Source organism: Phalacrocorax carbo, chromosome 8 (genome assembly GCF_963921805.1).
Source record: "Phalacrocorax carbo chromosome 8, bPhaCar2.1, whole genome shotgun sequence".
Lineage (NCBI taxonomy): Eukaryota > Metazoa > Chordata > Aves > Suliformes > Phalacrocoracidae > Phalacrocorax > Phalacrocorax carbo.
Genome location: NC_087520.1, coordinates 36,950,206 through 36,968,939, shown reverse-complemented (window position 1 = coordinate 36,968,939; position 18,734 = coordinate 36,950,206).

Genomic DNA, 18,734 nt, shown 5'->3' with positions numbered 1-18,734 from the left:
TAGGTGTCTAGTGCCATCCAAAATCCTATGGTATTGCTCAAGTAGTTAAGCTATTGAGAAAATCAACCTGGTTATTGTCGATTCTTTGTTTTCTGCAGATAATTTCAACATGTTTATATTAAGAGTAATTCATACCACCATTTTTCTTCACTGTTTTTTGTCCAAGCATATTTTGCTGTCTTTCTTGTACTTTGTGTGCAGCTTTCCATTTATAAAACCCTTGTTTTGGGCTTGAACTGCAGGCTTGAGTCACCTATGCTCTGCTCAAAGTACGAAGACTACATGGTTGTACTTTTATGAGAGAAGTTCAAGGGATGCATAGCTAAGAGTTTTGTAGACATAAGCAATGGAGCAGCACGCTTCCTACAGCATGAACAGCCTTTTTTGTACTTACGCTGCTTCAGCACTTTTCAATTAGCTGGCTTTATTTTGCCAACTAAATCTTAACCCCCCAGATTGTTTTCTGTAGTCACAGGCATGGTCGGGTCCAAAATATTTTCCTTTCCATCTTTCATTCTAAAGTCGGACAACCAGAATGCTATTAGAATCTGATGCCCCATGTTACAGATATTGCTCTCTAATCCCCCTAATGTTTTAATATACTGGATGAAGTAAGAACTAAATACAATTTCAAAAATTTAGTAGTAATATGCTCTGATGCATGTCTGGAGAGTGAGTGATTCAAAGTTGCAGAGACGCCTCCATGAGACCTCTGGAGTGTGCTCCCCGCTGAGCTGAGAATCTGCTGAGGTGTGGTGCTTTTTGAAGGCTCCTTTCATTTCACAGGCATTAGGCTCTGTATGTCATGGTAGGCAATATTCCCAATCAGTCCTGAATGTGCTATAGTATTACAATGGAAATTACTTTTCTTATTTTGTTTTCAAAAGGCTGCAGGTAAGTTCCATCATATGGGTGCTTTCTCTTGACTTCAGGTTATTATTTATATACAGAAAGGATATTTCAATTGCAAGAAGGCTATTTAATAACAATCTAAAACAACATTACACTGTTTTCAGCCCGCTTCATATTACAAGTACTTTGCTCTGGATTTTTTTGCATGCACGTTCTTTCTCAAAGCTAGAAAAATGGTTTTCATTCTGTAGAACTGTTCTGACAACTTACTGAACTAAATAAAATTGGGTTCTAAATTACATGGACTAAATGTTTTAAATGGAGATATTTATCCCCTGGCATGTTCACTGCCAGTATGTTTGCTGTTTTTAACTGGGGCTGGGATTTCTGTAAAATGTTATACAACATTCAAGCCTGATACTGTAATTTCCAAAGGATCTATGGCTATCAAACCAAGTTTCCATTGATTTTGAATTGTCTCTGTGATAAAATAGAGAAGTTGCAAAAACTTTTCCTTCATGGAAGGATATACTTGTCATCATTTTTCACTGGAATTGTGCTTGAAAAATTGCTGTTGTGCTTGTTCTGTCTAAGCTGTTTATAATTAGTATTCCATAGTGTGTAGGAAACCAAAATACCTTTGCTAACAGCTAGATAGCGTGTACCTAAATTTCTGCCATCTGGTCCTACAGTCTTGCTAATACAGCGGGCTGAACTTACCATAAAGCCATATTCAAAAGAAATATGAAGTAGCATGAGGATGAGGAGAAGATGGAAGGAAAAAAATAAAGAATATATAAAGCAAGAAGATGTAATTTTACAGTTAACTATTCACCTAAAATACTTTTTAAGTGTGTCTTTATACATTAGTTTGATCATGTTCAGTATCTCAAACAAGCAACTAAACCATTTTAATATGTTAATAGATTCAAATGTTAATCAATACTCTATCTTTAGCCCTTTACCCTTTCTACCCTAGTCACTGACAATGTGCCAGAACCCCTACCTTTACATCCCCACCTCTGCTTTTATCTGAATAGCATGTTTCTGTTGCCTGGATACGACTGGAACACGTGAAAGAATGCTACTGAGCTGCTGTCAAGATGGCCATTTTATTACACTGATTTATAAAAGGATTATCTGTGAAAATGGCTCAGCCTTTTATGGAAGCACCCTACAGAGGCAGGCATAACCCTAATTGGCTGGTCTCAACAACAGGTCTTGCTTTCCTGTTATTTTACAGCAGTGGGCTGATGCTTTACTGCAAATGACAGCAATCTAACCAGAAAGAATTAGCCAACTTCTAACACTGTTAACCTCCAAGTGTATTTATGCATTTTTCCTGTCCTTTGTCTTAGATTCCTTTAAGATATCTGACCACTCTCAACCCAGAACCATATTTTCTTCTAAATTCTCTTTAACAATTGGAGGGAGTGAGGACCAACAAATTGCCAAGATGGAGAGAAACTGTTGCAGCTGAAAACCATGGACGAGAATTTTTCCTTTTACCTTGCAAAACAAATACTGTATTGGAGTCAATGTTGAGGGGTCAACATTTATATCATAGGCTGTTGCTTCCTTCATAGTATATATTAGCACAACTTTTCAATTATTAATCCCTTTTGGAATGCTCAGCTCTTATTGCAATGCAAGGAAATTAGCCCAAATCCCTGTGTGATCAAAATTATTTGTGAGGGTATTTATTTTCTGAAAATTCCCTGTAACTTTCTGTGAGAATTGTACCCAATTATTGTGACTATGATAGTAGGATGGCCAGAGCGTTTATAAAGAATTGTGTTTCTGAAGTCTTTCTACCTGAAAGAAAATGGCAGTTTTTACCAATAACAAGGTGTATGTCCATTTTCTTTCTTTCTAGCTAGTGTATGGCACTTTCTACCATAGATGAAAATTGTTTACCAAAAGTAAGAGGGACTAGTGATCACAACTGGCAATGTGTTTTACATGTTAATTTTCACGCACATTCAGGATCTTTTGTTATAACAAAGTTATTGTGTGGGCAGCTTATAGTAGATGTATATTTTAGGCATACCAGCATTAAGAAACACATCTCTTAGTAGCAAAATACGATTTTACCTAGTTCTTAGATTTAATCTTTGGGAGGGTTTATGAAAACGGAACTTTTTACAGAATTTGATTTTCATGTAAAGAACAGTTAAGCTAATGTGTTGGTCCTTTGTTTCTCTGTACCAATAGTTTAATAACATAGATACAAATAGTAAAAAGTACATGTTATACATTATGATACTTAAACAGCTACCACTGACTAATGTAAGAAAACCAGAAGTCCTATTGTTATTCTGTAAAAAGCAATATTGTTTAAAATACTTCAGGCAATGGAAGCCTTTTTTACAGAAACCCATTACACCACAGTCTGTTAAAAAAAAATCCTGTTTTGCCGTGTAGTGTTTTCTTCTAATTCTCAAAGCAAAGTAGACCACAAAATTCTAGGCTTGCTTTGTATGATCATGCAGAAAGAGTATTTAAGCATTAGGAACTTTATGCAGAAGCTTTACTGAAGGATTTTAAATAAAAGACTTGTGCACATCATATTATAATGAGCAAAGTAAATACATTTCTTGCGGTTATATGAGATATTACTGTACTGAGAACAGGGCAATTTAATCAACAGGAACTGTACAGTGACCTATCAACAGCTTTTTTTTTTCTTTCCTCAGATATGTTGGTATCAGAATTTTTAATAGTTTTCAGAGTCCATCAGAGGTTTTTTCATGTAGGTTTTCAGAGTTTCTCAGAAAGGCTGTGTTGTCTTTGTGATACTGGCTGAGGAGCCCTGACTACAACAGGAATGCTGTGGTGGATAAGCGGCCGCATCTGTTTGTCTCATTCTCCATCACTTGCACCAAGGTAAAGTGCCAGGTGCTCTGTTCAGGCAGGGGAGACATGTCTGTTAGCTATTCAAAATATATTTTGAAGAAAAGGACAAAAAGACACCAAAAAATCTCTTAAGTCTCACACCCTTCTGGAAAAGTCTTGTAAAATCAGAACCTCATATATATTCCATAGGAGTGTTTTCTTCTGCTTTTTCTAGAACTTAAAAAAGCCATGCCTTTTAGTTGGACTTCTGTCTAAGGCAATGGTACAACGTTATGGATCACAGCTGTTATGAATGGGGTCACAAATCTGACAAATATCTACTGCCTATTTTAGTTTTGGGGATCACAATAAAAATATGATGGTAACTGGAAGCAATTTAGAAACCAGTGATCTGAGGCATTGGAGGTGAGGTGAATGTCAACTTTAAACACCTCACAGTTCACGCAGGACTCCTGCTAAGCCCTTCTCCTTTGAAACATAAGCATAGGAAGTATCATGCATGTGCTTTAATCCTAATTCAGCAAAGCATGTATTTAAATGTTTCTGCATGTCCATTTGCGAAATGCATTAGGCATTGTTATACTGAAGTATTATGTGTGAAATCCTGTCTCCATGAGCTGGGAGAAAAACCTCATTAATTTTTAGTGAGACTTGGGGTTTAGCCATAGCTACTAAATGATGTGAATTTCAATTTACAATCTTACCTTTTGCATAAGTCCATTTGAAATGTAGATCTATGTGTAAGTCCAGAATGATGGATCCATAGTTGGCTAGTATTATGAACAACTTTAACAAAATAGCAAGCAACACTTATTTAAAAATTTTAACCTGTGTATTCTAAAAATAGAAGCATAGGCTATGACATGTTAAGGAGTTCTTATAAGGTATTATAATAAAACAATTGATTATACATTGCAATTTAATAAGCACTGACACAATTTCCCATAATGACTTCCAGACAGTAGTGTTGTGCCACAAATCCATTGATTTTGCAGATATGTCTAGAGAAAGAAGGAGACACACTTGATTTCTCTATATGCTATGATTATGGCCTAGGAAACTATTTTTGACCAAACCATTCATTAAGTTGTTTGAATTTTGTCATTCACAAAGAACAACCCCAGCACTATATTTCTTGCTTCTCAAAAAAATACGGGGCGGGGGGAGTGCAGAATTCTCATGTAAGTTATGGGTGATGGACACACAAAATAAAGACACACTTCCAGCCGTCCTGCTCCATATTGTCTTTCTTATAAAACTGTATTTTACAGACCTTAAAAGTTATGAAAGAAAAAACATATGAGGACAGATGACTAGAAGGAAAAACACTGAACTGAATAAAAAAGTAAGTACCTCAATCATAACTCTGGCCTAAATTGGAATGAAACACCGTAATTACAAAGAAACACTCTTTTTCCTAAGTATAGGTTAGTACTGACCCTTATTACCAAACATAGCTGTTCACAGAAATATATAAAATGCTGAAATAATAGTTATTTCAGAAGAAGAAATCTGCTTCTAGACAGGATCTTGACTATGTATATAAACTCTGTCCAAGAGAAGAATCAGCAGTCATTCTCCATTTCTGGTTTCTCATGCTTTACCAGTTACCAGGACAGCTTGGCAAAGAAACCACAAGTGTAACATGAAAGTGACCTGGTTTTGTTAAATAATTTGTTTTAATATGGATAGAGATGAGCAGCATTTTGACTTTTGTGTGCTGCTGTTACTGAGCACAATAACTGCAGAAAATTATGGGCTCTGTTGGTTGATTTTCAAAATGACTGTTTTTATTACCTTCATGGATTATAATTTATGGATTAAGCTAATTACACAGAGACTCGAATCTCAAGTATCTAATCATTATACTTGAACAACACTAAATATTATAGTTAAAAGCTGAATACCTTTCCTTGAAAACTATGTTATTAAGCTATAAGTATGATCATTTCATCATTTTTTGATTTTTTTTTTCCTGTACTTTGAGAACAATATAATCAGTTATGGGCCCTAAATGTGTACAGGTACATCCATTTTGGGGCAATAATTCCCTGTGGTTTGTAGAAGCCTGTAGGGACAGTGTTGCTGAGCTTTGCTACCTCCAGCCTAGGTAGTTAGGTTGCTTCTTTAGGGTTTGTACAACACAAGAAACCATTTCCAGGACCAAACTTTTTTTTCAGAAAAAGCTATATATTAGATTTTCCGTTATTGTCTGCTGACATTGTGAAAGGTACATGAGCTGATGGACACACGGTTCTTTTCTCAGCCCTCAAGACCTGAAGAGAGTCCAGGCTTGCTCTTGTCTTTCTTCTGGGATTGTGTATCCTTGTTCAGCTTTTCCATAACTCCTCCAGCTCCATGTAACATTATGCAGTTCAGCTCATGCTTCTTCTGAAGCATTTCTCTCTCATGAATAATAAAACTAGCTATAGAAGAGAAGAATTAGTGTGAGGCAAACTGGGGGGGGACATGCTTCCATATGAAATATGACATGGTTAAAAATCCAGTGTAGAAATCATAGGCCTGCTTAAGAAAGGAAAAAGTGTCCCATAGTGCCATATTTCTAAAGCATTTTAAAGTGAATAATTTCAAAATCTAGTTATTACAATGTGTTTTTACAACAGGACCTTAAAGTTAATTAAATAGCTCATCATCACCTATTGCAAAATGTATCCAAATTTCATTTCTGGAGTTTTACTTTTATATAAAAGCAATGGTCTATTCGTTCTGTCCAGAGAAGAAAACATTTAGCTTAAAGATCATCTGCCCAATGTACACTAAATGATGTTACAGCAGTAGTGTCCCTTTTCCATTGTTGCCTTCTCAGGATCTGCTATTTGATGAGTCACTATAGATTAGGAGAGCCATGTGATAAACAAATCAAAGTGGGGCACTGCACCTAACAGCATTGGCTAAAGAAAATAAATCCAAACCTCAGATTCTTGCCTAGGACCACGAACGTGAACAACTGTGATCTGACCTTGAATGCAGGACTAGGTAACTACTTCAGCTTTATTACTATATTGTATGTTCTCCATGAGCTACACTATCATTTTTCATTTTTGCACTGATGCGTAATTCTCCTTTAGTTACCTGTAAGTGTGAAAGTTAACAAGATGTTTTAACTAATACAGATGTATTATATAACTAGCTTTATTTTAAGAAAGCATCTTATTTAATGCAACAGAAAAACACATGCTTAATTTAAGTACTTACCAAACATGTATTCAAATGTTTCCCTGAGTCAAGACTACAGTCCTCATGAGAATAAACCAGGTCTGAGAGTGTTCTTTCTTCAGTCAAAAAGCAATCTGAGGCTTGATCAGGATATCTTGTATACAATCATGATATTCTTAACATGCTCTCTCTTTCATACACATAGGAAGATCTATTCTGATAAAGACGATACAATTAGAAATACATTTGTGTATATATATGATGACATAAGAGGAATTTAAAAAGAAAATATGTACCACTTTTAAATCCAATGCATTATTTTTGTGTTATTTCTTATTAACTGATTACATGCCATTTTTTATGAGTAATAATCTGGCATGTTAGACTGTATTTTAACATAGACTCCCAGAGTAGTACTGTGGTGCAGAAAAATCTTGCAGATGTAAGATTTGTTATTCTTGCAACACCTGGGTCTATAATACTTACAGAAATGCCATATAACTGTCTAGGTATTCATGGATCTGAAACCAATTTAGAAGAAATCCAGCACTTTCTAGCTATTTCTTCATCTAAAATGGTTTTTGGGTTTGGTTTCTATTTCTAGTGATTCCCAGATCTGGAACATTTGTAAGCAATTCCCTTTGCTTTCCAGGAACTTCCCCACAGCTTTATAGGAATTTTCCCCATGCTTTCTGGGAATTCGTTCCACTTTGTAGAAATTTCCCACAGCTTTGCAGGATTTCCTAGACCCTAGAACCTTTCCAGAAATTCCCTGTGGCTTTCTAAGAATTCCTTGTCCTAGAACCATTCTAGGACCCTCTGTCCTGCAGCTTTCTAGGAATATCCCGAGCAGGTTTTTAGGCATTCCTTGTTTTCTAGGAATCTTTCACACAGGTTTCTAGGACTTCTTGCTTCTGGATCCATTCTAGGATTTCCCCTTAGCTTTGTAAGAGGTTCTCAGCTCTTTCTAGGATATCTGGTCTTTTATTTTCTTCTAATTTCTCTGACTGGTACCTTTTTAGGCATTTCCTGGTGTTTTCGGTGTTGCTGGTTCTGTAACTTTTCCAGGCATTTTGGCTGTGCCTCCTAGGAAATTCTGGGTCTGGGGCCTTTGTAGGAATTCACAGACCTGTTACCCTAGCCACTGTAAAGAAATGTATTTCCCTTACAACTAGTAGTTATTTTAATGCTAACGGAGTTGCTAAAGTCAAATATGAGAAAGTCCATGTAATCTAATGTAGTATTTCCGTGCAAATATCAGCGCTAAAGTCATATATGCAAATAAGTTAGATTCCATCTTTGTCTAGTATGTATAAACTTTTGGAGTAGATGTTAGTATAACATGTGTTAACTCTTTACAATTAGAATGCCCGTCTGCTTAGAGACATAAAAATTTCTGTGACCTGTTTTCTTAGTTAATAGAATTTCCTTTCTTCTCTGGCCACAGTGGTTGACAATGACATAATTTTCTTCCTTCCTTAGATTGTGGGACTCTTGTCTGCTGCCGCCGTACTATGCAGGTGCTTCAACTTCAAGCAGGCTCAGAAGCATTAGCACTAAGCTGGATTCGTTCTGTCACTTTGAACAATTTAACCTCAGGAAAGAGCAGGAAGGAGTTTTCCCTTCAGCAGCAGGTTTGGGGTTTGGTTCTGGTTTTGTCTTTTGCTTTCATCAATAGCGTGAGTCATAGTTGATTTCCTACCTCACCTCCGCATTACGGTCTAGCAGCCTTTTTGCTACCACAGGATTGAAGGCCAATGACAATATCTTTCATACTTCTGCCTCTGTTTCTGAAAGAGGAAGTTTCAGTCATTGTGGTTTGTTTTTTTACTGAAGACCTTACATGTATTAAAAGACTCTTACAAGTGTTTTGTGGCTTGAATTGCATGTTCAGAAGAAAACCAGAGGTCTGAACCATCCACTTTCTTACAGCAAATGCATATTACATTATTCCTATGTTAACTCTGCCTGCAATGTTATTGCTTACATAGAAAAATGTAGAAACAGTTGCTTTAAAAATCACTATGCAAACTTCTGTCCACATATATACATTCCTCTGTGTGCGCACATACTTTGTGACTGTTGCTAGAAAGAGAAGCAGAGGTATAAGTGCCTTTGCTCAGTTTGGCTGTTCTCCAAAATGATGCAGAAAGTCACTTCTCAAAATTGTCCTTAACTGAACCATAAAAAGATGTCCTGGAGCTGACTTCACAGGAGCCGTATGTAGAGTTTGGCATATATTGATATTTTTCTGTATAGAGAGTCTATTGCTGCCTGTTTGTGGGAGGTATGCACAGGAGGCTGTATGAAGAGCTGTATTTCCATATGTAGGATTACTCTTTTGAAGGAGAAAACATGTATGGCCAGAATTCGTTTCCACAATTTTTCGAAATTATGTAAAAATAATATATACTGTAGATATCAGAGGCATACGATCTCAGACAGTCTCTGGAAAAGGACATGGGGAAATTACTGATTAGAGAAGCTTGTTTGTCTGTGTAGGGATCAAAGGGGCAAAACGTAGTCCATAACACTCACCATTTTTTAATTATAAACTCCAATTAAATGATGCAGAATAATCTTCAGCATTCCATCTGGCAGCTATGAGGAGGGAGCGAGAATAGCAGCTAACGACATTAATCAAGGCTTAAAGTAGACAGGTTCAAGTACTGCGGGCTTTTGTTTAAAAAAATAAGTTGGGGACAGGGTTAGCCTTTGAATAACACTCCAAAAACACTGCATGCAGCCCAAGAGAGAGGAGCAACGTTAACCCTTTACTCTTACATTAACGCTTTGACTGCTGGCCATTTTCGAGACTACAGCCGGATGACAGCATACTGACATTTACTACAACTAGTTGCTCCTATCATACATGCGGTTAATACTGAAACGTGGGAAAGACCTTTTTGGAACATCGACGTCAGACACTAGAGGCTGCTTAGGAAAAAAATCATTAATTTGGTCTTCATGTCACAATAGTTTCAGAAAAAGAAATATAGGATTTTTTTCTTTTAAATTATTTTAACAACTGATACTGAAAATCACCAACACATTTTTACATGTGATATGTTATCTAGGAGACTATATGATTTGTATCATTTTACTTCATGTTTCTGCTTGAAAGAGTGATAGAGAAATATTTATTTTGGCAATTGAGAAAAATCTAAACACACCATATATATGGTATATTTGTATACAGAGATATACATTCTTCTGTGTATGTAGTCAATATCCATACTAAGGTTAATAATTGGCATAATTACCATCTAATGCAGAGGAAAATCCTTGACATCACTGTACAAGAAGGGCTTTATGTTCTTGTCTTACTCTGAGATCAATCTTTACCAGCAGAAAAGAAACGCCACTAATATTCCAACCCAGCATTGTAGAATACTCATGATAATGTAAGAACTTTATTAAAAGCTGGGGGCTGGGAGCAGAAAACCAAGCTTATTGTAGTATTTTCTGATTGAGAAGACCTTTTTCTAAAGGCTGCAGGTAGAGCTATGAAAGATATTTGATAGCAACTTTCTTGAAAAATGTAGCTTCAATGTAACAGAAATTTTCTATGTATTTGAGCCAGTTTTAGTAAATTGTGTCAATAAAAAGCTCTGAAAAAAAATCTACATGCAAGATAGCAAAAAAATCATGTTTTTATTAGCTCCAAATTTAAAACAGATTGACAACTAAAAAAAAACCCACCAAAAAAAAAAAAAATCAGATGCCCCAAACACTTAATTCAGCCAAATGTCCAATATGTTGATTCTTTTTTTTTCCAGCTTGTCATTGAACTGATGGAAAAAGAATCAGGCATTTGCGCAATTGATTATTTTAGATAGTTTTAAATTTATATTAGAAGAAGTCAAGGGAGTTTTACCAGCAGGATCCTTGACATCAGGAAAGGAATAAGCCACTAATCATGGAAGAAATAAAGCAAACAAGGAATAGAATGCATTCCTTTTTTATCTATCTTTACATACCACTGGTGCATTTGTATGGTCTAGTTCTAACTTACATTTTAAACCACAATAACTGGCATTAGTTTGCATCCTCAGAAAGAGGCTTAACATTTTCTGTAGTAATACACATATTTCTATGAAATGTTGGGAAGAAAATCAAACAAACAGAAAGGTATTTGGATGGATAAACTTTATTTTTACTACAGAGTTAATAAGATGTGAACACTTCCTGCTTTTGAAAGTTTACCCATTTGGCAGCTACAAATTTATATCAGAATTCAGAATGAGAGATTCCCTGGATACAACGAGTAGCGGTACCAGGCCCTTTACTGGGGAGGGACTATTTTTTTCTTTTATGCGACTCTTGTTCTTCTGTACATGTTTGAGTAAAATCAGATTACTTTCATCAGAATTGCTTTTATATTCAAAGATTTTTTGCCTAGACCAAACAGCAAGTTTGATCTAACATTCTTTAGAGTATTTAAAAATTCTCAGAACCTCAACTTTTAGACAGAAACTTAAAGGTGCCAAATGCCTGCCCAGTAAACATCTGAATTAAGCATGTAAGAATTAAAGCATCGATAAATTCCTCTGAGAAGCTTACTTTTTATATGTTGCTTCCCAATGTTTTCGTAACAGCATTGCAGAGTTTTCAACTACACGTACTGGTTCTACTTTATTGGATATAGTTTTTCGTTATACATGAGTAAAACACAGCCCAAAAGCTGCAGGTACGCTTTTATCAAAATGTCATCTGTCTCATGTCTGAAAGTGGTGGTATCACTAAATGAAGCCATGCAGATAACTTGGAATTAATGTCCAGAGATCAATAGTAAAAATACAGTTTCAGAGTTGTCTTATATTGTGTTGAGAAGATAGGATTGACTAGTAGATATTCAGTACCTCTTTCTATAAAGGACAATAATCTATATTTAAAACTAAAGCCTATCTAAACTATTTAGGACAGGTTACACATGATATTTTCATGCTGGCGCATTGGTTAAGTGTGGTAAAATGTATCTGCAGAAGATACAGGATTGTGGTAAGAAATAAGCTTGAGGTCATTGTCTTATTTTGGCTTCTAAAATAGAGTAATTGGATTCATTTAAGCTATATTAATGCAATTTTATAGTTTTAAATACTGCTGTGTATCACATGTTTTTACAGTTGCTAAATAAAAAAAAATCATATCGAAATTTGACCAACAGAAGCTAGCCATAACTGATTCTATATTTCTGTGAAAGGGAATAAAGGGGAAAAAGAGATCAAGATCATTGGACTTAGTGAAATCGATACAACATATCTGTTGATACTAAAGATTAGGGTCAATAGAGCATTACCTCAAACATCTGGATTTTTCAGAGTTTTATGGACTAAAAATAAATAATATTAAGCCCCTGAGGAAATTCACAGGCAATTAAGGGGATGACTTGATGCCAGAAAAATGAGAGGGTTCAGCTGAGGGTGAAATGTCTCTCTTTAATTCCCTTCTTTCTCCTGACTTTTGGCAAGTGAAATCTTCCATTATTTAAAAACTGAAATGGGCAGAAACAATAGCTCCAGTACTCTTGTCTTTAGCTAAATGTATATTATATTTCCAAGCTACGTATAGTTGTTTGAGGCACTCTAGGTTTATGAATTTTGAATAATTCTTATGACATGATATGAAGTCAAGCTTTCCCATTTTTTATAGTACACAAATAATGCATTATTCAAAATTATCAGAATGAATTTATGTTTACCAATAGATTTTTCTTCATTGTTTCTGCTTTGTATTGACCACAGCTGGGCCATGGCAGTAAATCATTTCTGTCTGACACCTGCTCTGCTGCCTCTGCATAGTCATTCTCCATTTCTATCAACCTAATTTCCCAAGTAAACATCGGAAAATTGCACCTCTTCCAGTAATGTCAATACTGAGAAAAAGTATTTGGCGCCTTATCCAGGCTCATATTATTTATTCATCTGAGCTGGGAAAAACATTTGTGTATCTCACATTAAGGTATGCAATCAAAAGCTGAGATTCTGAGGGAACAATGCAGAGCCAGACCTAAATTTTAGAGAGTTCTGTCTCAGACAGTGATTATTTTTGTCCAAGAAAGATAACAAGTATAATTTTCAGCACTTTGGGGAATTTAGGTTTTACTCCAGATGCACAGAGACTCTGAAAGGTTGGTTCATTAGAGTGCTACACCTATTTGTAGTGTACCCTTCTGGTGGTGGGACAATCATGGGCTGAGTCAGCTACAGGTGTAGAGGTTCCTGCTTTAAGGCTTTAAGTTCAGTTGTCATTGCTGATAAACAACTTCCATCCATGGCTCTCTTTCAAGTAAACCTGTGTGCATGTAACCCTTTCTACAGATAACATAGCCTGTCAAGCAGGAGCGCAGGTTATCTGTGGAAGCACATAGAGGCCTGCAGTGGTGGTGTGATCCTGTAATGGATAAAGCTGGAAGATTTCAGCCCCCTGGACATCAGCCATCACCTCACACTAGCACTCAGTATACTTCCAAAGTAAATAAATTGGGAAGAGAAAGGAAGGCTGTCCCACCATATGTTTTTGGAACTGAATCAAAAGAAAAATATCAACTATAATAGGAAAAAAAGCAAGGCTTTTTTTTTTCTAAGAAAAACACCACAGTGCCTCAGGAATATGTAAATGGTTGATAAGTAAGTGTTTCTCCACAATTTCCTTTAAACATTTTTGTAGCAACAGCTTCTGTAAAAATGGACAGCAATTCACTATTTGTCTTTACTTTCACTTTCTTTCTTGCCTGCAAACACAGTCCAAATTTGTTGAGTTCTCTGTTCAGATAGAACTAAATATTATGCTCACCTGCTGAGGATTAGAATCATATGGTAATAGTGTGACTTAACTGAAGGAAGTCACTTGCCCTGTCTTATCAACAGAATTCTTAGTTTGATGCTTACATGGCGCTTTTCATTAAATTCATTAATCTTCAATAATGTCTCTGCAAAAGAGACAGATAATCCTTAATGAAAAGGGTTTTTGTTAGGATCACTTAGTCTAAAGTTATTGAGCTTACATTAAAAGAAAGTATCTGTTTTGAATTACTGTTATCTCCTCAGAAGGCTGATTTGATTTTCTTTTTTTTTGTTTCCCAAGCTAAGCTTCACCTTTGCTTCCTCCTTACTCCAAACATACACAAGATATTGGTTTAGCTTCTTCTTCATACACAGGCCTAGTCTCTTCAGTTTGCTAGAATATTCACTCTACCAGGCTGGATTAAAACAATTATATAAAAAAAGAACCAAAATAAGAATCCTTTTGACACCTATGCAAATGCTTCCATAGGGTGTTGTTATGTGTTAAATCTGCACTGAAATTGAATGATTTTAAATACATTTCACATAATTATATTTCTACCCTATAGCCTTTCAGAATTAGTAGGCTGATATTCTAAGTGTTAGCAAGACATTAATATCTTTTACTACATGAAATATAAATTCCCTGAATATTATAAAAAACTATTAATCAACAAGTATGGATGAGAACATAAAAAAGATTTCTGTTAACCCAGTTGTGATCGTTCTGTAGAGGATCATGATGGAAACAGAGACAGTAAGTTATTTAGATAACTGGACTGTTGTTGCTCATATTTCCTCCTTGCAGCGTAAAAGTGCTGATGTTGCAATAGCCTGATGAAATGATGACCAAGGCAGTCAGTTCCTGTCAGTAAAATTCAGCTTAACATTTACAATGGAAAATCCACTAAAAGTGCTCTAGGCGGTTACAACTGAACTTAAGGTTCACAAAACTATTGGATATGATCTTGTTTTCACCATAAGGAATGGAAATACCCTAAGGATTTCAGTAGACAGAATTTACTCATTGCAGAACAAGGCATATCTTTTGATTAGTTGTCACTCTATCTAAACTGGAGTTAAGTAAAATTTAGGATGAAAAAAATACATAAAGAAGCACAGGGATATGAATCTGTAAAGTCGCGATAGCTCTGGGTGTAAATATAGACTTTTTTTTAAATTGAACCCTATGAGTTTTTGGCTGGATAAACAAATGCTGATTTAGCAGTTGCAACGGTATTAAAATCCCAGATCTCGGTCACAATTTCACCTATATTCTATATCTATGGATGTATTACTGATAGACGGTGGAAAAGTCAATTTTTCAGTGGTTAGGATAAAGCTTGGGGTAGAGCAGGAATACCTACTCAGGATGAATTGGAAATTGTCTGCTAAAGCAAAGTTTCATGAAAGAAGTACCAATTTGTTGAGCCTATTTCTTTCAAAATATACAGGATATAACAAAATTCTACCAAACCACTGCAGATTTCCAAAGCAATTTTATGAAGTTACAATTATATAAAACAAAGTGTGCAAATTTATGCCTACCTGTACATCTAAGCGTCTATTTGCTTCAGTGACTCACTCTCATAAAGCTCACTCTCAGCACTCTAACACTTCCTGACAGTGTCTCACTGTTATGCTCGAGGCGCATTTGTATTGTTTAAGTTACTTCTTTCTAGACTGGGTGAAAACTAAGAACTAATATAAATTAAGATGTAACATCCGTAACGTTTGCTAGGTTAAAGTATCTTCAATAGTAGTTTAAATTAATTGGTTTAATGGTTTTCCATGAAATGAATTATGACATTTGGAGGTGGGGGGTAGCAGCAAAGCAGCTTTTAAGAACCAGAGCCCTCAGCTGAGAGACAGTATCGATGATGAGAGCTCCTCTTCCATTTCTGCGCAAAGCCAAGCAGGCAATTTTTGACCCATTGCAAAAAGTGGACTAAGCTAACCTTACTACTTCAACCTGAAAGAGATTAGAAGTGCTGACAAAGATACTTGTATATGAGAGGAGATTTTAGAAGCTTTCCTCAGCTTTCCTCTCTCCCTGCCAAGATGCAGGGCTGCGTATTCTAGCCATTTCAAGACGTAGCTGCAGTTTCACTTAACCATTTTGAACAGTAGTTTAAGTTGACGGGCTGGATCTTACCTGGAGACAGACTACAAATGATTATATAGTCACGTAACAGTTTCATTTGAGAGATGATAACCAGCAAGTAAGTACTAGACCGTGTTTCAGCATATCTTGATCCACTTCTACCACACTGCTGGTCTATGCATGAATGACTTGTACAGTACCATAGCAAGCAGTCCAAGCAAGTCTAGCTTGGCCATATGCAGAATATTTTGGACTGAGATTCAAGGTGGATGAAACTGTCAGTACTCTCAACACATACAGACATAAAATATTAGAGGACTAAAAGCATGTTTTGTTATTATCTAAGGATTTGTTCAATTGTATGCTAATTTTAGGAAAACAGTTGTAAGTGGAACAAAGAAATGCAAAAGATGCTGAAAAACTACTAAATTGCTAATAAAAGAGATTCTTCCCATAGAAAGACAGTCTTTCAGCATTGATTCAAGTAGTTTAACTCAGTCCTATCACCTTAATTTCACTGGCAGTGCATGTTTCTCTTTATTATTGCATTTCTCATCTCCCTACTAAATTTCAGTGTGACCTTTAATGTTCACATTGTGACTCTGTTGTAGCTATCTACGTAGAATTAAATAGAATTCTAACCAAAAAAACATGCTTGCTTAGGAGACAGAACAGTTCTTGGCAAACATCTAGTCCATGGCTAAATTCTGTCCTCAGAATCCTATTATCTTAAAATTACTCTTTAAATGTAAATGAAGGCTTACAAGGCAGAAATGCTTTACACTTTTGTGTTTGCCTGAAAACAAATAATATAGTACAGCCTACTAAAAAGCTGACATATTCATTACATATGAATGTTTCAAATATGGAACAATAAAACCTCCATCTAAAATTAGAAATAAATGAAGATTTCAGCTTCAACTATATAGAATGTTTTGCCAACTTCTGGAAGAAATTTAGCAGAAATTCTTATGGATATGCAAAGAAAGAGATTTAAATACAAATTGATTCTAGGTAACTACTTAAAGGAATGATACAGCTGACAAATCATGTGCTTCTTGGTATACAATTACATAAAACACTCCAGTGTTCTTACACGACAGTGTAAGAAGTTTCATCCTAAATGTTTGAAGTTGAATAGTTATGAAAAAAATTTAAATCCAAGGTTTTGGGTATAAATGTTAAAGACACTTGACACAAGCATAGCAGCTGTCTGAATTTGGCAGTAAACGTATTTCCATTTTCAGCCTGAATACTGTCTAGCATGAGCTAATTGCCCAGAATTCTACCTCAATTTCTACATAGGATTAAGTATAGGAACAGACGTATGTGTAGCTTGAGAAAGGATGGATTTTGTCCACCTGGACACCAGCCTAGCATGGTCACTGTAAACCACTGTGGAGCCTGAATACTCTGCCCTAGGTCACTCCATCTGCATTTCTCAGGCCCAGACTTGCCTGTCTGAGAATCTCATCCTTCTGAACAAGTTGCACAAGGTAAATCACAGCTTGGATATATTTTCTAGCATTTTGGTCCATTTGTGGTTTAAATTAACTTTCTGACTTTGCACTGGAACAGAGCCATCACACAGTCAGGTATACCTGAGACATACTGTGGATGTATAGAGCACGCTGAGGTAGTGAAGAAGTGAGAAATTCTGTGTACATCTAAAGCACAAATGAATTGAAGCAACAGGAGGTGAGTTATTTTTTTCCAATAGTAATAAAAGCTCTTGCAGGAAAATGCTTAATATAAACCAGTCAATAAAAATACATGCCTAATTTCTTTATTGAAGAACATCACAGTAATGATCACAGTAATTTCTTTTCCTGTACCATAATTACTTTTTTTAATTAAATGTTCCTACTTTATGATTAGGTTTGATCACAAGCAACTCTTCCTACATCAGCCTTTTAGAATGAGAAGGCTACCTGTAATTTTTTGCCCTTTCATAAGGCCAGAAGCACATGATGTAAGTTTAAATTTTAGCAGGCAATGGGCAACCTCCCCTCTATAGTTCAAAACAATTCAGTGAAGTACCCCATAATGAAAACCTGTTTCTGCTTGTGTTTGTCTGTAATTAAAACATATCTGAAAGTGAAGGGAAAATGAAGAATCCATCATTCCTAAAGTCCAAGTTGAGTGCCTGACACTAAAATTCATGTAGATCAGCACTTCTCTTATCTTTAACCAGATATTTACCAGTTTTGGCAATCAAATTATAAGATGATGATTTTTTTCACTATATTCTCTTGTTCTTATCCTCTAACCACTGTTATAATGTATTATCTGAATAAGCCAATGAGGAGAAACAGAAAAATGGAGAGCGATCAGAGAAACTAAAATGAGTACTCTGGAACTAAATGACAGTAAATTACAAGAAGCAATTACTTATATCTGCAGAATAGCTGTACTATGAGTAGTGCTTGTACACAACAGAACATAACGTGACAGTTCAGACATAGGTTCAAATGGAATAGTGTCTTTTTAAATATTTTTTTAACTATGAAAGAAAAGCACTTGTATATGGCTACTATTTTGCCCTACAGTATTCTTGTAGCTGGTGGTTTGAGGAAATCAGACAATATACAAAATGTGAATGATACTATTTAGAACTTATAAATGGTTTTCCATTATCTGAGAAAGCTAGTGCAGTGAGGGTAGGCATGCCCACCTCATCACGAAACACCTGGAGAAAAGGCATAATATTTCAGTTGCCATTTGTGTGTAAAGGCAGATACGCTCCCTGTTTCACAAACTCTGCTCCTTCTCTCTACCCATGAGATCCAGCCATATGCTAGAAAGCAATCTCCATTTCAAAAAAATACCCAAAGAAGGGAAATACCTATCAAAATATCCTGTAACAGCTGCCCACACAAGGGTTACCTTTAAGGATTATATTATGCCCACAGATGTAGAGGTGCAAAAACTTCGTGTCAGCATGCATTGAAATAACTTTG